Source organism: Pleurodeles waltl, chromosome 5, assembly GCF_031143425.1.
Source record: "Pleurodeles waltl isolate 20211129_DDA chromosome 5, aPleWal1.hap1.20221129, whole genome shotgun sequence".
Taxonomy (NCBI): Eukaryota; Metazoa; Chordata; class Amphibia; order Caudata; family Salamandridae; genus Pleurodeles; species Pleurodeles waltl.
The window spans coordinates 1,422,154,639-1,422,174,962 of NC_090444.1; positions in this window are offsets into that span (position 1 = coordinate 1,422,154,639).

A 20,324-nucleotide genomic window follows, 5' to 3' on the forward strand; every position below is an offset into this window, starting at 1 on the left:
CCACAAATGAACGAGTTACTGTCTTGCAGGACTTACAACAGTTCCATGATGACAACGTATTTGCCAGTGCCCCCTCCTCTGGAGTAGTGGATGACCAATAACACCTACTAGCTGGATTCCTAAAGTTGGGGATGTAGTGCGTGGAAAGATTGCTGTGAAAAAGGAGTTTGGTTCTTCCTATCGTGCACCGGTTCCAGTCCTGAGAATACACCGTACCAGAATTGTCATTCTACCACAGCTGCCTGGTCCTGAAGAAAACCGCTTTGTCTCCTTTGACAATGTCAAGCTACACCATATGGCTGATCCTGCATAGCAGACCTAGAGGATTCCTGGGTAGCATCTAAATCCCTCTCCCTACAAACCAGGACGTCCCTCTACAGGTTTTAAGCAGCAACGCTGACACCTCTCCAAGCTTGAGGAGGGTGGAAAATGACCTTTCATTAGTCCCATTAACTACTTCTGCATCAAGTAATGTCAACAACGCTGAGCGATTCTACTTAAATTCTGCACAAACGGATAGTATGGTCTACTATGAACCGAAGACGGAGACTTTTGCCAGCTCTCCTCTTCCAAACACAGCTTCAGCTTTTGAACGAACTGCTTCTGGATATTTTGCTGACGTCAATGACAATTTCACCGACTCATCTGCCACTTCTGCAACAGAACTGTCAAGAGCACATAAGCTGATAATTTGGCAAAAAATTAAGTATCTTTTTCTTCCATGGAACTGTCTATGGCTCCTATTAACTGTACTTTCCCTCCTTCTTTGGATTGGGTTTATCATTGTCTTTTTCTTATTACTACATGGTCATTACCTCCCTGAACGCTCAACAGTTGAACTGGTGGATGAGGCCCTCAAACCACATTTTTCCTCACATAAGGTCCGCAGAGGCTTGTCCCTAGTGAACATTTCAGCCATACCAATTCCTGATGGGATTGTTGGGGGATAAAGTACCATTTGATATATACAGCCCAACGGACGTCATCCAAATTCCATATGTATTCATACTATCCATGAATGATGTAATAACACTTGGAGTTGTTTCTGATGATTGGGATGTAAAAGGAGTTGATTTTATGATGTCTGATTTAGATATTTTACTGTATTTGAAATTGAAAATGTTTATCAGTCAAGAGAAAATTATGGAGATGTGTATTTATTATTGCCATCATAACATTCACAGAGCAAGTACCCAAAAGACAATTTTCAATTATACACAATGAGAACAATGTCTAACTCTGCCAGTGGGGAATTCCAATTCTGAAAAGTTTGAATATTTTTCCAAGCACAATGTGAAAAATGCTGAGTCGCATTATTTTAGTGATGAAAAGTCAACATATTGTATTAACTGATACAAAATTGATTTATTTTGATTCCTTTGTTTCCCGGTTGGCCATAGAAGGCTATGAATATCTGGTTGAAGTCGATTGACATAAAAAGTGTGTGGGGAACTAAAAATTGGCAAATAAGAGAAAAGGAAGCTTTATGTAGAGCATGCCTGATACCTTTTCAAATGACATTTTTAATTAAACTGTACAACAGACAAGTTGTTTAGGCTTGGCAAAAATGAAGGACTTGAATGAGCCCATTACCCCTGCTAAATTTTACAAATGGCAAAAATACATTAATGCAACTGAAGATCAGCTCGATGAGTGGGTCCAAAATGGATCATTTAACACATCACTTTCACGTCCCGGTGGGTGGTTATTGTGGCCGGTATGCACAAATGGTTGTCATGCACTTTTTGTAAACTCCACAAGGGGTTTTAGAACAAATAGGCCAGACCTTCGCTATGTGTCATCAGAACATTTATGTATAGTAACAACATACAGTGTAGGGAAATTGTGCCAGCAATGGTTAAAGAGTTCCTCTCTGGATGTTGTCAAAAAACACCTTAGTCTTATATCTAACAATACAGATTTGCAAGATTTCTTGTTAGGCCCCAGAAGACAATGTAAAAAGAGCTTCTTAAATGCAATATACAATGAAATTTGGAAACTTTCCCATCAAGAAGCTGCTGCCCGGTTAAGGCAAATAGATCAGGAAAACTTACAGAAACCATTAGCAGTTGTAGATAAGGAGATTAACACCTTGTCCGACCACATATACACTTTAAACAAAATTGTTTCTTCTTCAATAGACATAGTGCAAAGCAACATGTCATCCTTACAACATGGACAGAGCCAGCTAAGGTCCATTATGCAGTTAGCCTGTCACGTTCCCTGGCCACACATTAGCGCAAGGGACATCATTTCAACATTAATCTAATGCCACAACAACAAATAATGGCTAAGAAGCAAGCAACGTATTTCATGTTAAACATCGAGAAATTAGAAAAGTTGCCTTTTACTGTGGCCGAAATACCATCTGCCGAATGGTTAAGACACAGGGTTATTAATCTGCCTATTTCAGCACTTCAATTCATATCCTGCTTGAAACACATCCAGTAGGCAGATTTAAAAGGCTAGGAGATAGTTACATCCATGAGGTGTGGAAGCTTCCCTTTTTGTACAAAATTTTCAATGGCATCAAAGAGGCCTTTCTTAGCGGCAGTGAATGCGAGACTTCTGTGAGCCATTCGATGGTTTGTAAGCAGCTGTCCTTGCACGGGCATGGAACGCTTCAGCAGCTAATTTAGCCTGCTATCTAAAGGGAGTTCCTGTCCCCTTGATTTAGACCTGTGTTCCAAGTGCTCCCGAATGGAAGCTATGTGCTTCTTAACAGTGAGAGCTGTTGTGGAATGCGAACCAGAATAGCTTATGTCATTTAGATTTCTCAGATTGTCACCTGTTGCCGGAATGTCCCTTTTCCTTCTACACAACAGACAAAAGTAGCAGATATTTGGCCTCATATTGCTACTTCAAATGTGAATTTTGACAAGTTGAGCAGACTCAAGACTTCCATCTGAACGCGAGACCTATGCGCTTCAAGTTGCGAGGTCATCTGCAGAAATACAGTGCCTTTTAAGTACAAACTCTCAGAGACACTTTGGTGAACTTATGGAACAAATATTTAACGCATCCAGTACTTCTGGAATTGCACATTTCTTTAAGGCTGTTGTTTCACACCATCTCCTCTACGGGCCGGATGTATCAAACATTTTTGCGATCGCAAACGGCGCAACGGGCCGTTTGCGATCGCAAAAATGCATTTTGGTATGTAACAAGTCCAATTTGCGATTCGGTAACTTGTTACCGAATCGTAAATTGGATTTGCGACTACACACCGATTCGGTATTAGGAAGGGGCATGTCAAGGGCGTCCCTTCCCAGTACTGAATTGCAGAGGTATGTATGATTGTTTTGTGACCGTGAATGCGGTTGCTGAACAATCGCAGTTACCACCAATTACAAATTGGCGGTAACCCATTCACAAAGGGGAAGGGGTCCCCAAGGGATCCCTTCCCCTTTGTGAATGCATTTGAAAAAAAAAATTAGGAGCAGGCAGTAGTCCCACTGACCACTGCCTACTCTTAAAAAATGAAAAGAAAACATTTTGGGGGTCATTCTAACTCTGGCGGGCGGCGGAGGCCGCCCGCCAGAGTTCCCCCCTCCGAAATACCGCACCGCGGTCAGTAGACCGCGGAGGGTATTCTAAGTTTTTCCCTGGGCTGGCGGGCGGTCGCCAAAAGACCGCCCGCCAGCCCAGGGAAAAGTTCCCTTCCCACGAGGATGCCGGCTCGTAATCGAGCCGGCGGAGTGGGAAGGTGCGACGGGTGCTGTTGCACCCGTCGCGTATTTCACTGTCTGCCAAGCAGACAGTGAAATACTTGTAGGGGCCCTCTTACGGGGGCCCCTGCAGTGCCCATGCCAGTGGCATGGGCACTGTAGGGGCCCCCAGGGGCCCCGCGACCCCCCCTACCGCCATCCGGTTCCCGGCGGGCGGACCGCCGGGAAATGGATGGCGGTAGGGGGGGTCGGAATCCCCTCGGCGGCGCAGCTAGCTGCGCCGCCTTGGAGGATTCCAAAGGGCGGCAGTACACTGGCGGGAGACCGCCAGTGTTGCCGGTCCGACCGCGGCTTTACCGCCGCGGTCGGAATGCCCTTGGGAGCACCGCCGGCCTGTCGGCGGTGCTCCCGCCGACCCTGGCCCCGGTGGTCTTAGACCGCCGGGGTCAGAATGACCCCCTTTATTTTTTTATTTTTTAAACGCATCCCGTTTTCCTTTAAGGAAAACAGGCTGCATTAAAAAAAAAAAAAAATCATAGACACGGTGGTCTGCTGAGCTCAGCAGGCCTCCATCCCTGTGATTGTAGCTATTCACAATGGCTCACAAATTGCGACCTACCTCATGAATAGTAATGAGGTAGGGCCATTTGCGAGCCCTTGCAAATGGCTATATGAAACTCCTAGAGTTTCATACATTCCAATAGAAAATACTTAATTGCTATTCGCAAAAAATCACAATTTGGTAATCGCTATTGTACTGAATGATCCATCTGGCCCTTAATTTGGCTTAATACCTTCAGCCATACACTCAATACATTTGAGTATTTTCGGGGGATTTCCACTTACTTTGGCTATAATAGGTGGTATCTTGCTGTTGCTATTTTTTATTCGCAATGGCTGTCCCATCAAAACAAGGAGGACTGAAAGTGCTTCCACCAGTGCAATTTTTTCGTGAACGCATGATGCAGTATTTCGGAGCACCACTCCTGGAAGAACTGGAAGGCAACTGGTCTCTGTCATTTAGACCGGATTTTGGATTGTGTGCAGCCCGTATTTCAGTGTCTCTGGTGCCTTTTCAAATGTGCACTGAAAGTTTGTCTTTCTACGTGGCACTAACTTCATTGGATGTTGATCTGTTTAGGTTCTCGCTAAGGGCTCTTTACCAGACATGTGCATTGAGGGTGCGCTTGCAACAGGAAGCGGTCTATGAGTTACCTTTCGTGGATCATGCAGCTCTTAACTCAACATTGGGCACAACACGGAATGCTGATGCCTCAGCTGAAAGTCAGGCTTTTGAACACGGTGCTCCTTTGTTTTCCTTGGCAACAATTTGGCTACCTTAGGACTTGCCAAAGTGGAACACTTCCTGGCTTCAATTGTCCCAGATGTAATTGATGATTTTAAAAATGACACTGACTTTAAAAATTCAGTTCTATTGGTGCCACTGCTGACATTTTAAATTGCCCCTTTTAATATTTTTTGTTCAACTTGTCATTATTGACCTTCATGTATATTTGTCCTTCTTATAGCTTTTTTAGTGCTTTTATGTTTTTATTGTTAGGCTTTTTACTACCGTTGAACAGGCAAGGGGAGGGTGTTGTATAGCCATTTTAGTCATATTTTTAGACATGGTATTTTAGCAACCAGGCCTGCTTGTGCCCTTTAGCTCAGTTACATTTTATTCAGCTTCATTTTATTATTTTAGCAGAGGCCTCATTAGTGGTGCTGTTTTATTTTCTTTATCTAGTTGTTCTTTCATCTAGGAAAGCATTTTGTTTTTAGCAAGATATTGTTTTCACTCTGTGCTTTCCTCAAGACTGCAGCGAGATAGAGTTGCCGGCAAAGTGGTACGCTGCATCTCAACCATTCACAGAAACATACACATACTTACGTGGTGACATTTTCTCATAACATCAGCTGTTTTATTATAAAAACACTTCTCTGTCCCACACACGTTGGAGGGAGATTCCAGCTGAAAATCATGACTGCATGCTGGTTGTTGATTGCCTATGCTACAGCTGCTTGCTTAGGCTACCGGACCCGTGACGTACTTGGGAATGGTATCTTTCTAGACAACAGGCTTCCTTGCTCAGGCATAGGAGATGATGTCTTCCCAGGGGGAAAACCTGAAGGGCGGATTAGGGCTTATAGGGTAGGAACCACATTTATTACACATGGTGACAGTATGGTGGGACCTCTCTTGTGTTTCACTCTTCTTGTCACCATTTTGCTTCTAGTGTGTTTTATCATCCTAGTTATTGCAATTCTTGCCATTTCACTTACGATGCAGCTAATTCAGTAAACCTTATTGAACCATTCTCTGCCTCTGCTTGTCTTTGTTTGTGTGAGACTAATGTAACTGAGAGAAAAGGATGAGATCTGATCCACCACGATTTAACTGAGAAGTCATTCTAGTCATGCACCTGGTTGTCACAAATCACCCCTGCTCTTAGGTGAGGTGAGGCACTGCTAATTAGCTGCAAAACCAGATTAGTCCAACAGTTGTCACAAGACGTGGGATTGGACTCAGTTCCCCAAAATTCAGGTGATTCTGCCACCCGAATCTAGCAGCCTCATTAGGATAATGTGAAACAATGCGACAGATGTGTGTTGTTCAAAAATTGTTATAACTGACTTAATTTTTTGTTTCGGTGCTGCTGAATTAATGTTACTGTTTTCTTCATTGTTTAACATGCCTTCTATGTCTCGCCAGTCTGTGTGTGTGTGTTAGCCACAGGCCACCATTTTGTCTTTATGCTCCATGCCATGTGGCCAGTGGCCATTTTGTGTAGTCAGAGTCCATAGGCCTGCATTTGCTCTTTGTTATCCATGCCTCCTTGCTTGTTGGTATTTGAACATGTGGCTGCTGGCCATTTTATATAGCCAGCAAGTGTGCTTTTGCTCATAGCCCTGCATGTGTTCTTTTTTGTGTATGCCTTTTTAGGGTCCCTGGTGTAATCTCTCTCTGGGATTTCAACCACGCCCAGGTCAAGCCCATCAGTTTGGTTGGTTTGTTGGCTTGCCTTTGATGAAGCAGAAAATGAAGGTTTTGATTTATTAACGCTTAAACGTAGTGCTGAAATAATCATGTGTTACTTTAACCGAACTAATAAAGATTGTACGGGGACAAAATGTGCCCTCAGAGTAGTTTGCCAACATTTATAAGCGTGCTTTATATAACGTGCTGTATTAGAATTGCACTAATCTGACATAATCATAAACGTGTGCTATGATTTGCTTGTTTGAAATGTTTTAGCTTAACATTACTTTAGCGGAGGCTTTGGCCTAGTTGCCTGGTCTCACGGTTTAGATGCTCGTATTTTTCCACTGTGCTAATAAACGTGTATTTTTGCTTGAAGCTGTACTTTTCCACAGAAACTGTTCACATGCTTATCTTAAAGTTAGTGCCAGCCTGGCATATTTTCTCTTTAATTCAAGGTCGACTTGCAGGTGCGGACAATGGAGGCTCTGAAAGTGAGCTAATTGGGAGACAATGTTGCAACTTGCGTACCCATCTCCAAGGATAATGTATGCTTAAGTAAAAGCTTGAGAACTGTCGTTTTTGATTGGTCAATTTGAAGCTAACCTATGAACCCTCCAATGGAGACCCTAATGGATTCAAACTGTTGTCTATAAAACCCAGGTGCACGAGAAGAAGGTAGCTATTACGGCCATTACGCGCTATGATTGCCATTGCGCTCTCTCTCTATCATTGGACATCCCACCATTTTGACTTCGTAGCTATTATGGCCCACTTTGCTGCGACGCCATTTTGAGAGACTTTGATGCTTTCTCTAATCGAGAGAAAGAGACTTTGATGATTCTGGCCCTAGAGACTGTAACTTTGATTTGATCCCTTTGCATGAAGTAGTAGTTTTACCTTGCCGCCGTGAGGCAATTGCCCCGTCCACCCCTATCCCTTTGCCCCGTCCCATGCTGATCGAGAAACGGTACCCATGCTGACCGAAGAACGGTACCTGTGAGACGAAGACTTCCTTGATTGCTGATCGTAATTGGTAAATATGAAAAGAAATTGTAAAATTGCATTGTGTTTCTTTTAGGTAACCAACTGCTGATTTTTGGTAAGATCCCTAGTTAAGAGTTTTTCTAAATTAATGTTACAAATTGTTTTTGCATGAAGTCCCACATGCCGATGCTAATTTGAGGTTAGACGAGGATTCCATATGTCGCACGATGCAATTTGAGATCTTGTTATGCTGACTAAATGTATGCCATTAGTTCATTACAGATTATCGTATTAGTGATTTGCATTGCCATTATCGAATGCCTCGTGATTCAAATGCTACATAGATTGCACTTGTTTCGACGTTATGGACAGCTATTAATGTTCATTTATGTTTATCATTTGGTGTTGAGACACATTTATATTGTGCTAGCTTTGTTAATATAGGGAAATAAATTCACTAACTTTGAATAAACTGGTGTGGTTATTCCTGACTGAAAGGTCAGGGTCCGTCGAAATGTATTCTGGACTAATTGTTAAGTGTTATGTTGATCAAGGTGTTGCTTATGTTCGTTATTGATTATTGATTTTAATGAAACTGATTGATTAAGAGTACAGAGAGTTCCCACTTAGTCAAAAGATTCATCGGCCTAAAGAGCGTCCGAATACAGGTAAATTATTACTACGGACCGCTCTATCAGTAGATGGTAGCAGAGGATGGTTTCGTCTTTTGGGACCTTGTACTCTTAAAGTACATGGTGTTGAATTAACGGTTACGCATCTTGAGACCCCATTCGAGAAGTTGAATTAGATTTTTTTGGATAAAACGGATTGACAAGATGATGATGGGCTAGGTCCACCGCGACTTTCCCGGGATCTCGGAGCTTGCGAATGGAGAGAACGGAGGTGTGGAATCAGCGCTGGCGGTACTAGTGATGGTATGAGTGAAGTTAGGGTTTTGCGCTTGCACAGCTTATTGCCGCAGGGTGTGTGAAAAGGTTGCGAGGATTTTTCTTTTTAGAAGATAGCGGAGGTGCGACTCCGAGTGTAGAAGTAGAGAAGTCGTCGAACTTCATAGGGATAGCGGAGGTGCGGCTCCGAGTGTGAGAGTAGGGAAGTCGTCGAACTTCATGTGCGTGTGGCGCTTTGTGCATAAAAAGGTCCACGTGGTTGTTGTTGTTGAGACGGGCCCTGCGAGGTCAAGGGACTCCGGAGTATGTTGATCCATGTTGTGGTCTGGGCGGTTTAGTAGGTTGATCGGGCGTGGTCAACAAGTCGGTACGTGTGTTAGGGAGCGAAAGAAACTTCGACTTCGGGCTTTGACAAGATTCTAAGTGCACTAGAACAGATCATTGACAAGTTGAGAGTAGATCTGCGGGTCAGATTTGCTTGCGAACGTGGGGACTGAGAAAGACGGAATAGCGGCCGAGGCTAGTGAAAGGTCCCGAGGCTAGTGAAAGGTCCCTAAGGTCCTGAAGCGACTGTGTTACCCTTCCTGTAGTAAACCGACAGATCTGTTTTAGTTTTTGGTAGCTCGCGATACATGCAAGAAGTTGTTACGAGAGGAGGTGAGTGAAGGAAGACTAGCCGCAAGGCTTTGTCAGCCGCAGTGTGTGTGAGTGTGACGTCACTAGGAGCCGCGCTGGGATAGGTTGGCTGTAGAGAAGGGTCGCGCACGGATTGGACGCAGTCCGTGGGACTCGTTTGGAAGGGGAAAGGCAGGTGAAGAGTATTCCGGGAATTAAAGTCACCTATTGATTACAAACTTTGTGAAATAAAAGACGAGAAAATGAAATTCTTTAAAGCATTCAGGAGCGCGATGAAAGGGGAGTCTTACATTAAAGCGAGCGTAGGAGAGGAGACGCCGCCCGAGGGTACACCAGCTTACATTGTAATGGAAGAGAAGGGGGTAGCCCCGTGCCTTTGGCTAAAGCAATGGCACAAACTGACAGAGAAACATGGGAGCATGGCGTTCCCGATACATGGGACATTCAATATAAGGATTCTAGAGAATTTGAGATTCACGATGTATGACATGAAGGTGCCTCCAAGGCCAGCACAGTTTGAGGCTCTAGCAATTTGGGAACTAATGGCCAGACAGCAACAGCAAAAGAAGTTCGAGACCAGAATGAGGAAGGTAGAAAAGACACTAGCGGACGCTAGGTGGGATAATGCACAGAAGGTGTGGAGGTCAGATGTATTGCAGGGGATAAAATTGTTCCCCGCAATTACTAAGGAAGGAGAGGAGACAGGTAAGAAAGCTATCTGTAAGACAGACAGGAAGTGTTCCAAGGATAGAGAGGACGAGGAAAAGTTGAGAAGAGAAGAGGAGTTAGAGGATGAGGAGTTAATAATGCAATTGCTGAACGACCGTCCACCACCTTATGCGGAGAATGGACAAGGTCCAAGTACCAGTTCTGCCCCTCCGGCACCGGTACAGAACAGTGAGACCCAGAGTTCAGGAGCATCATCGGGATCCAAGGACCCGAGTCTGCTGTTCACCCCGCAGATACCGCAGGTTAGGAGAATATATCCAGATGTGCCCGTGTTGAAACCGGCAGAAAATTATCAGCCGCAGATGCCAGGGTACTGCAGTAGTGACAACAGTGGAGGAATGGTTCTAGAGCAGACCGCAATGGGAGGACAGAATGGTTACAACCCAACAATGGCACAAGCTGAATCAACTCAGTTTTTGATGCCTCAAAAGCAGATGCAGGGAGGAAACGCACATGCTCAAATGACGAGGAGCCAGATGGGCATGCCGGCAATGATGACCCATGGTGTGGGAATGAACATGCCTCAGAACATGGGAAATGGACAGAACCCAGACGCGATATCACTACCCATTACTGTAGGTCCACCGGTACCTCTGTATAGTCAGCCTAACTTGGGTCTGAGCAGTCAGGGATCAATGCTGCAGAATGGGACAGAAAGGAGGTGCATAGAAAACCCCCCAGGGATAACTCCGATGGCGGCTCAGCCAACTGGGTCTGGGTCCTTGATGGAGTTTAGTCCTATATGTGCTCAGTCAACACTGGTGAGGTCGAGCCCCCCACTGATAATACCCCTAACATTGAACACTGAAAAGTTGCCGCAACCATCGATGGCAGTCGATGTGAACGCTACCCTGATGGGGGTGAATGCGCAACAGCTGACACAGTGGTTCAACAGTCTGAATTCCACACAAAATTCAGCTAGTGGGAAAGGAGAAGACTATATGAATAGGGTCAGGTTGAACATGGAAGCACAAGAATTGGTGGAAGGGACTATGGGTGTGAACAGGTTAGAGTCCTACACGGAAGAAGAGCTGAGGTATCTATGTCCCAGGATTACGAAGGAAGTGAACAAGGTACATAAGAGTCTGCAAGAAGCAGCTGACAGAAACGGGGTTGACATAGACAAGATGAAACACTTAAGCAGAAGCTACAGGTTAGATTTTGGGACCACAGATTTTGAACACATGAGGTCAGCAGGCATGAAGACACACCTTAGAGAATTGCTGCAGAGTGCACAAGTGTGGAGGTGCTTAGACAAGTGGGAAAGCAGATGGATAAAGAGGAAGGAAAAGAGGAGGGACAGTGCTACAGAGCACAATGAGAAAAGACCGCAGAGTAGTGATACAGTAACAATGTTACCAATGAGGGAGACAGCAGGGGGAAAATTAGTACATGTACAATGGCACAGAAGCGACATTCAGTCCTTTACGGACGATTTTCCCAAACTAAGAGAGAAACCGATTGAATGGTATCAGCAGACTGACAGGTTTGTGAAGCTTGCAAAATGTCTCTGGGAAGATCTGAACACTCTCTTTGAGATTGTGGTTCCGGCAGATTTGTGGGAGGATTGCAAAAGAGCTGTAGGTTGGCCGACAAGTGAACCAGAGAGAGACAGGGAGACGGGCGCACCATCACCTATGGTGATGAGCTTGTACTATAAGGTGATTGAGCATTTGAAGACTAAGGTACCCGCGAAGAATGTGGATTGGCAGAAGATTGATCGAACTGCCCAAGAGGCTAAAGAATCGATTCATAGTTACTATGAAAGGTTGTTGAAGGCGTTCAAGAATTACAGTGGCACGGAAACAATAGAGGCGAAGGACATGCTCCATTTTGTCTTCAGATTTGTGGAAGGACTGAGGCCAGAGATAAGTCAGATGATAAAGTCACATTTGATTTGTTGGCAATCGAAACCGATTGATGAGGTGTTGAATTATGCGAAATACTGTAGCGACGAAATCGAGGTGAAACAGAAAAGGTTGAAAGAGAAGGTGATGATGATGCAGCTTAAGGCAGCTCAGACAGGTTTGCAAGGTCTGCAAGGTTTGCAAGGGATGCAAGGGTTCCAACAGCAGGTACCGCAACCGCAGTTGCAGTTGCAGGGAAACATGGCATTTCAGCCACAGGCCAGAGGCAGAGGCAGAGGAGGTTTTGTGAATAATGGTCCGGATTTGAACACTGTTGTGACGGGTGTGCAGGCAATGAAGAAGGTGATGCCGTGTCACGTGTGCGGAATCGTAGGTCATTGGAAACGCGAGTGCCCGATGGTGGTGCAGGAAGGTGCAGGTGCAGGTGCAGGTGTTGGTCAGCAAAACAATGATGTCAATGCATTTCAGACAATGAGGGGACCGAAAATGAGAGGTCCAAGCCCAAATTTTCAGACCGTAAATCAATTGCAGGGATTACAACCTATGCAGCCGCAGCAGATGCAGATGCCTCGTATGCAGATGACGCAAATGCAGCCAATGCAACAGCAGTTACCTATGGTACCTAATCAGCAAATGCAAATACCATTGGCATCAATGAGTCAGCAGCAAGTGATGGTTCCTCCACAGGTCTCGGGTCAGGTAATGAGCACAAATGGCACCGTACAACAGTTCCCATTACACAGTGAGAGTGGAATAAACAACGTATGGGAGAGTGAAAGTTCAGGAGAAGAAGGAGATTGTGTGCTTGCGGCATCCTTGGAAGTTGATCAAAGGGGTCCGTACGTAGAGGGAAGAGTAATGGGGCATCGTGTCTCATTCTTGGTTGACACGGGAGCCACACGTTCAACAGTTAAGAGCAGTGAAGTACCAAATTTGCCACTCTCAGGGAGGACAGTTCAAGTGGTGGGAGTAGCAAACAGACATCTGACGAACCCAATAACAGATCCGGTACCAGTCAGCATCGGTAACTATCAAGGGGTACATCAGTTTGTGGTATGTGACTCAAGCCCGATAGCACTGTTAGGGAGAGACCTGTTGTGCAAATTGGGTTGTTCGATCATGTGTTCAAACGAAGGGATAACAATACAGACGAGCAGTGATGGGGAAGAAGAGGACAGTGTAGAGGGGGATGAGATGGAAACTGTAGATGAAGAGTATCCTCTGATTTGTCTTTTTCCGATGATAACTGAAGAAGATATCCCAGCCGATTTACGGGAGACAGTCGGAAAGGAAGTGTGGGACATGACAGGGAAAGAGGTGGGATTGATGAAAGGAGTGGAACCAGTGAAAGTGGCTGTAAAGCCCAATGCAATCTTTCCCCAGACCCCACAATACCACATGCCACAAGATACCCTCATGAAAGTTGCTCAACTCATTGACGAATTTGTAAAGCAGGGGGTACTGAAAGAAGTGTTAAGCAATCCATGTAATTCACCAATAATGGGACTAATAAAGCCGAGTGGAAAGGTCCGACTCGTGCAGGATTTGAGGAAAATAAATGACATCATAGTCAAGTGCTGCCCTGTCGTACCGAATCCAGCTGTGATAATGTTTCAAATTCCTTGCGATGCTGAATGGTTCTCAGTCATCGATTTGTCACAAGCGTTCTTCTCGGTGCCTCTTCATGAGGACAGCCAATTCCTCTTTTGTTTCAAATTCCTGGACAGAGTGTACAGTTGGTGTCGAAGACCTCAAGGGTTTTCTGAGTCACCGTCGATATTCAATCAGATTCTAAAGAAAGATTTGGAAGAATTAGAATTGCCATTCGAGTCAACCCTAGTACAGTACATTGATGACCTACTGGTTGCATCAAAGACAGAAAGTGGCTGCACAGCCGATACCATTGCTCTGTTGAATCATTTGGGAAGGAATGGACATAAAGTGTCCTCCTCTAAGTTGCAGTTCTGTCAGAAGAAAGTGAAATACTTGGGTCACCAGATAGAGAAAGGGTCACGGAGAATAATGAAGAAAAGAATAAGAAGCGTACTACAAATGAGTCCACCAAAGACAAGGAGGGAGGTGAGGAAGTTTTTGGGAATGGTGGGATACTGTCGCCAGTGGATCCCCAACTTCTCGACTCTAGCAAAGCCCCTACTGAAACTGACCCAGAAGGATGCCTTGGATCAAATTGAACTGAAAGGAGATGAGATGGATGCTTTTGTTGAATTAAAGGAATGCATGTGCAGGGCTCCAGCTTTAGGTATGCCTGATTACACGAAGCCTTTCACATTGTTTTGCCATGAACGTGATGCATGTTCTTTGTCTGTCTTGACTCAAGCCCATGGTGGCGTAAACAGACCAGTAGCGTATTTTTCAGCTACTTTGGATCCGGTCGCAGCAGCACTCCCAGGGTGTTTGCGCGCCGTAGCAGCAGTTGGTATCAGCCTCACTCAGAGTGAAGGAATAGTGATGGGACATCCAGTAACAGTCATGGTCCCTCACTCAGTTGAGATACTTTTGACCCGTTCCCGAACGCAGCACATGACAGGAGCAAGACTCACAAGGTATGAAACGATAATTCTGGGCTCACCGAATGTGCAGCTGAAAAGGTGCACTACGTTGAATCCAGCAACCTTGCTTCCTGGAGAAAATGCCGAAATTGAGAACGCTGAAGACGTCGAGCATGACTGCCTTCAGGTGACTGAATTTTGCACAAAACCTCGACCGGACATCAAGGATACTAAACTTGATGAAAATGACCAAATTCTTTTTGTTGACGGTTCATGTCTAAGAGACGGGATGGGGATTTTGAAAGCAGGATATGCTGTATGTACTGTAACAGGAGTCTTGGAAGCGGGATGGCTTCAAGGAGTCTATTCTGCACAAGTAGCAGAACTTGTAGCCCTTACCAGAGCATGTCAACTGTCTGCATTGATGAAAGTCACCATTTACACAGATAGTCAATACGGGTTTGGGATTGTGCATGACTTTGGACAACTATGGTCACAGAGAGGTTTCCTGACTTCTTCAGGATCCCCAGTGAAAAACGGGGAAAGAATAAGGGAATTATTACATGCCATTCAAGTACCAGCTGAAGTTGCAGTGGTAAAGTGTAGTGCTCACACGAAAGGACAGGACTATGTGTCTCTAGGAAATGCATATGCGGATCAAGTCGCAAGATTTTGTGCCTTGAACTGTATATTACTAAGGGATGATTGGAATACGATAAATGAGCCAGAACTCGAACCAGCTGAAGCATTTGCCTTGAAGGTCGTAGATACAATAGATGAACTAAAAGCATTACAAAATAATGTCAGGGAGGATGAAAGAGATTCCTGGATTAAATCACAATGTATAAAGAGACAAGACGAGTTATGGGTTTCACATGAGGGAAAGTTTGTTTTGCCAAATAGTCTCTTATCACAGCTTGCGCGGTTCTATCATGGGCAAGCTCACCTAGGGAGAGATGCCATGATAAGATTGTTCAAAACTGACTGGTTTAACCCCAGATTTCGTCAAGCTGCAGAAGCAGTTTGCCATCGATGTGTCACTTGCCAGCAGATGAACCCAGGAAAGGGAACAGTTGTGAACGCGAGTCACATTGGTAGGGCAAGCGGGCCTTTTAGTCGAATGCAGATGGATTTCATTGAGATGCCTGTGCATGGGGGTCTGAAATATGTGTTGGTGATTGTGTGCATTTTTAGTCACTGGATTGAGGCATACCCCACACGTAGAAATGACAGCCTTACAGTTGCGAAGCTATTGTTGAGGGAGTTGATACCACGTTTCTGATTCCCGATCTCTTTAGAATCAGATAGGGGAAGTCACTTCAATAACGAGGTGATAAAGTTACTTTGCGAAGCACTGAACATTGAGCAAAAGCTGCACTGTAGCTATCGCCCTGAAGCCTCAGGACTGGTGGAGCAGATGAATGGTACGCTGAAATCGAGAATGGCAAAAATATGTGCATCGACAAATTTGAAATGGCCTGACGCATTGCCCTTAGCGCTAATGTCAATGAGAAACACTCCTGATAGAAAGACTGGATTGTCTCCGCATGAAATACTCATGGGCAGGGCTATGAGACTTCCTGCAGTTCCCGCAAACATGCTTTTGAATATTACAGATGATATGGTGTTAGACTACTGCAAAGGACTGGCTGACGTGGTTCGCTCTTTCTCTCACCAGGTGGAAGCGACCACCTTGCCACCGATCCAAGGTCCAGGACACGCACTGAAAGCAGGTGACTGGGTCGTGGTAAAGAAGCACGTGAGAAAGTCGTGTCTGAAACCCCGTTGGAAAGGCCCTTTCCAAGTGATCCTGACGACAACTACCGCTGTGAAGTGTGCGGGGGTTCCCAACTGGATTCACGCCAGTCACACAAAGAAGGTGTTGTGTCCCACAGATGAGGAAGTTGAAGTGCTGAAACTACCAGTGCCTGACAAAGCAGTGCTGAGCGCTGAGACAGAACAGAACCGAATGGAAAGCGAACAGGCAGAAACTGGAGAAAAGGAGATATTCTCTGACGACGAAGACACCAACTCGCTTGGGGGAGACCAAGGAGAAAGTTCAGACAGCGACGAAGCAGCTGAAGGTGACAAAGAACCTGAAGCAGCTGAGGGTGACAAGGAGCCTGAAGCAGCTGAAAGTGATAAAGAGCCTGAAGAAAATAACAGTGACGAAGGGCTCGAAAAAGGTGAAAAGGCAGGAGAGCCTGATCAGAGGAGGGCTTTCCCAGAAGCAGACGATACAGAAAAAGAAAAGGAGAACGTGATTGATTCCCCAGAAGGAGGGAACGAGGCAGAACGGAACGAAAAGGTTCAAGATTCCACAGAAAAGATCGCAGGTCCATCAAATGGACATGGTGCAAAGGGAAGACTAAGTATCTCACCAATAAAAGAAAAGGGTAAAGAAAGTTTGGGCGACGGAGGAAGGCCAAAAGTGAAAGAGAAAAGAAAGGAAGTGACTGTCGTGGAACAATCGTCAAGTGAGGAAAAGGACTTGACAAAAGAGGAAAGTGCCAGCGAAGCAGAGTCGAAAAGAGAAGCAAAATTGAAAAGGAAAAGGATACCAAACAGGAGATATTCCGGTCCTGAATGGGCATATGCAGTCAATGATGATTGGACTGACGAGTTTGTATCTCTAAGCATCGAGAACGAAGAAGAAGAAGAGATACCAATAGAAAAGAAAAGTTTCATAGACTCTGTCGATTGAAAGAGTAATAAATGATATTGCTCGCTACAATCTAACGTGAAAGAAACAACCAGCTGAGACATTGCTAAACCGGATGAGACTTGCTAAACAGATAAAGACTGAGTTATTGCCGAATTGAGACAAATGCTGCTAACCGATAAGTGACTGGCCTTTTGAAGAAGACGGCGTGAACATTGCGCTCGTTCAGCTCTGTAACTGAATCGCTAAATAGTTTCTTTTATAGGTGCTTCTAGCTCTCTGATTCTATACAGATCATGACTAGGTACGCTACGCAAAATAATAGAAAGAAATATTGTAAATATGTGTGTATAGGCTTGGTAATTACATGTGTAATAATAATAATGGCAATTGTGTTTGGAGTGTATGGAAAGGGTGAAGGTGAGAATATCGAGGCTTCTACTATTGCTCCTGTTACTGCCACTGAACTAACACCATTGAAAAGACTAGCATTGGATGAGAGGCTCTTGCACGATAAGAAAGAGCTTTCGTATAACGTTTTCTATCGCTTGCTAACAGAGTATGTTGAAACTATGGATGCGAAAGATTGTTATGTGTGTACACAGATACCGACATCAGTAAAGGAAGGGGTAACTTATCACCACATGCCTCTTACATATGGGATTACATGTAGTATAGTAATGTCTAGGTTTTATGGTCAAACTAACATACAGTATTTTTACTCGAATTATGATGTTACCTTTGCTTATGTTCCTATAATAGCGCAGCTAAGCCAGATTGCTAAAGATTGGGATGCTAAGATAATGAGGGAATTTTTCGAGCCAATGCAACCTTTTGAAACGGCTCATGCTCATAGGGAGAACCTTACTTGCTCAGTCTCTGCTGTAGAAATAAGCTTTTTAGATCGCACAGATGATAGAAGGGCACAGATGAAGGCGAAATTAGAAAAAGAGCTGCATAAGAGGACTTCAGTAGATAACTATGATTTTGCTGCTATAAAGACACAAGGGAAAATAGCTTTAGATGCTTGGCATGTAGGAAAATTTTGTATATATCGAGGAGAATCTTATTATGACAATATTTTTGTAGGAGCGAGTGAATGTAAACATACGTTTATTTTTAAGGCCAAATGGACATTCATGATGATTCATGTCATTCCCGGTGTATATTACATTTGTGGGCATAATGCCTATTATCGTCTTCCAAAGGGATGGTGGGGGAGATGTTATTTGGGTATAGTGTTCCCAAAGGTTTATCAACTGGATGACGTATCGATGATTCAAAAGACATCTGGATCCCATCGTATCCAGAAGAGAGAGACCGCAGCTGCTGTGGTAGGTGATATATTTGGAGCCATGATTCCTTCATTGGGAGTTGTGTTGAATTCCATCAAAATAAGAAAGGTGTCTACTATAGTGGATAACATGTTGACAAAGTTTTCAGGTGCTATAATCCTGATAGATGCTGAACTTGCAGCGGAAAGAGCTATGACTCTTCAAAATAGGCTTGCTTTAGACATTCTTTTAGCAAAGGATGGAGGCGTTTGCAAAATGATTGGTGCCCGACACTGTTGTACCTATATACCCGATAATAGTGTGAAAATTAAAACTATGCTTGCTAATCTAACAAAAGAAAGTGCAGATTTGAAGGAACTGAAAGAACCAGGAGTGTGGGAGAAGGTTGGAAAAGGTCTTGCTTCAGTGAGACATTGGATTGGGGGAATTTGGAATGGAATATTATTGAAAATAATAGAAGGAATATTAATAATATTAATATGTGAGTTTGGAATTTGGGGAATAAAAAGGGGAATAATAATGATTATGGAAAGAATTAAAAGAAGAAAAGAAGAGAAAATTATTAAAAGAATGTAAAACAAGTAGTCATCAGAGGAGGGATTGATGAAGCAGAAAATGAAGGTTTTGATTTATTAACGCTTAAACGTAGTGCTGAAATAATCATGTGTGACTTTAACCGAACTAATAAAGATTGTACGGGGACAAAATGTGCCCTCAGAGTAGTTTGCCAACATTTATAAGCGTGCTTTATATAACGTGGTGTATTAGAATTGCACTAATCTGACATAATCATAAACGTGTGCTATGATTTGCTTGTTTGAAATGTTTTAGCTTAACATTACTTTAGCGGAGGCTTTGGCCTAGTTGCCTGGTCTCACGGTTTAGATGCTCGTATTTTTCCACTGTGCTAATAAACGTGTATTTTTGCTTGAAGCTGTACTTTTCCACAGAAACTGTTCACATGCTTATCTTAAAGTTAGTGCCAGCCTGGCATATTTTCTCTTTAATTCAAGGTCGACTTGCAGGTGCGGACAATGGAGGCTCTGAAAGTGAGCTAATTGGGAGACAATGTTGCAACTTGCGTACCCATCTCCAAGGATAATGTATGCTTAAGTAAAAGCTTGAGAACTGTCGTTTTTGATTGGTCAATTTGAAGCTAACCTATGAACCCTCCAATGGAGACCCTACTGGATTCGAACTGTTGTCTATAAAACCCAGGTGCACGAGAAGAAGGTAGCTATTACGGCCATTACGCGCTATGATTGCCATTGCGCTCTCTCTCTATCATCGGACATCCCGCCATTTTGACTTTGTAGCTATTATGGCCCACTTTGCTGCGACGCCATTTTGAGAGACTTTGATGCTTTCTCTAATCGAGAGAAAGAGACTTTGATGATTCTGGCCCTAGAGACTGTAACTTTGATTTGATCCCTTTGCATGAAGTAGTAGTTTTACCTTGCCGCCGTGAGGCAATTGCCCCGTCCACCCCTACCCCTTTGCCCCGTCCCATGCTGATCGAGAAACGGTACCCATGCTGACCGAAGAACGGTACCTGTGAGACGAAGACTTCCTTGATTGCTGATCGTAATTGGTAAATATGAAAAGAAATTGTAAAATTGCATTGTGTTTCTTTTAGGTAACCAACTGCTGATTTTTGGTAAGATCCCTAGTTAAGAGTTTTTCTAAATTAATGTTACAAATTGTTTTTGCATGAAGTCCCACATGCCGATGCTAATTTGAGGTTAGACGAGGATTCCATATGTCGCACGATGCAATTTGAGATCTTGTTATGCTGACTAAATGTATGCCATTAGTTCATTACAGATTATCGTATTAGTGATTTGCATTGCCATTGTCGAATGCCTCGTGATTCAAATGCTACATAGATTGCACTTGTTTCGACGTTATGGACAGCTATTAATGTTCATTTATGTTTATCATTTGGTGTTGAGACACATTTATATTGTGCTAGCTTTGTTAATATAGGGAAATAAATTCACTAACTTTGAATAAACTGGTGTGGTTATTCCTGACTGAAAGGTCAGGGTCCGTCGAAATGTATTCTGGACTAATTGTTAAGT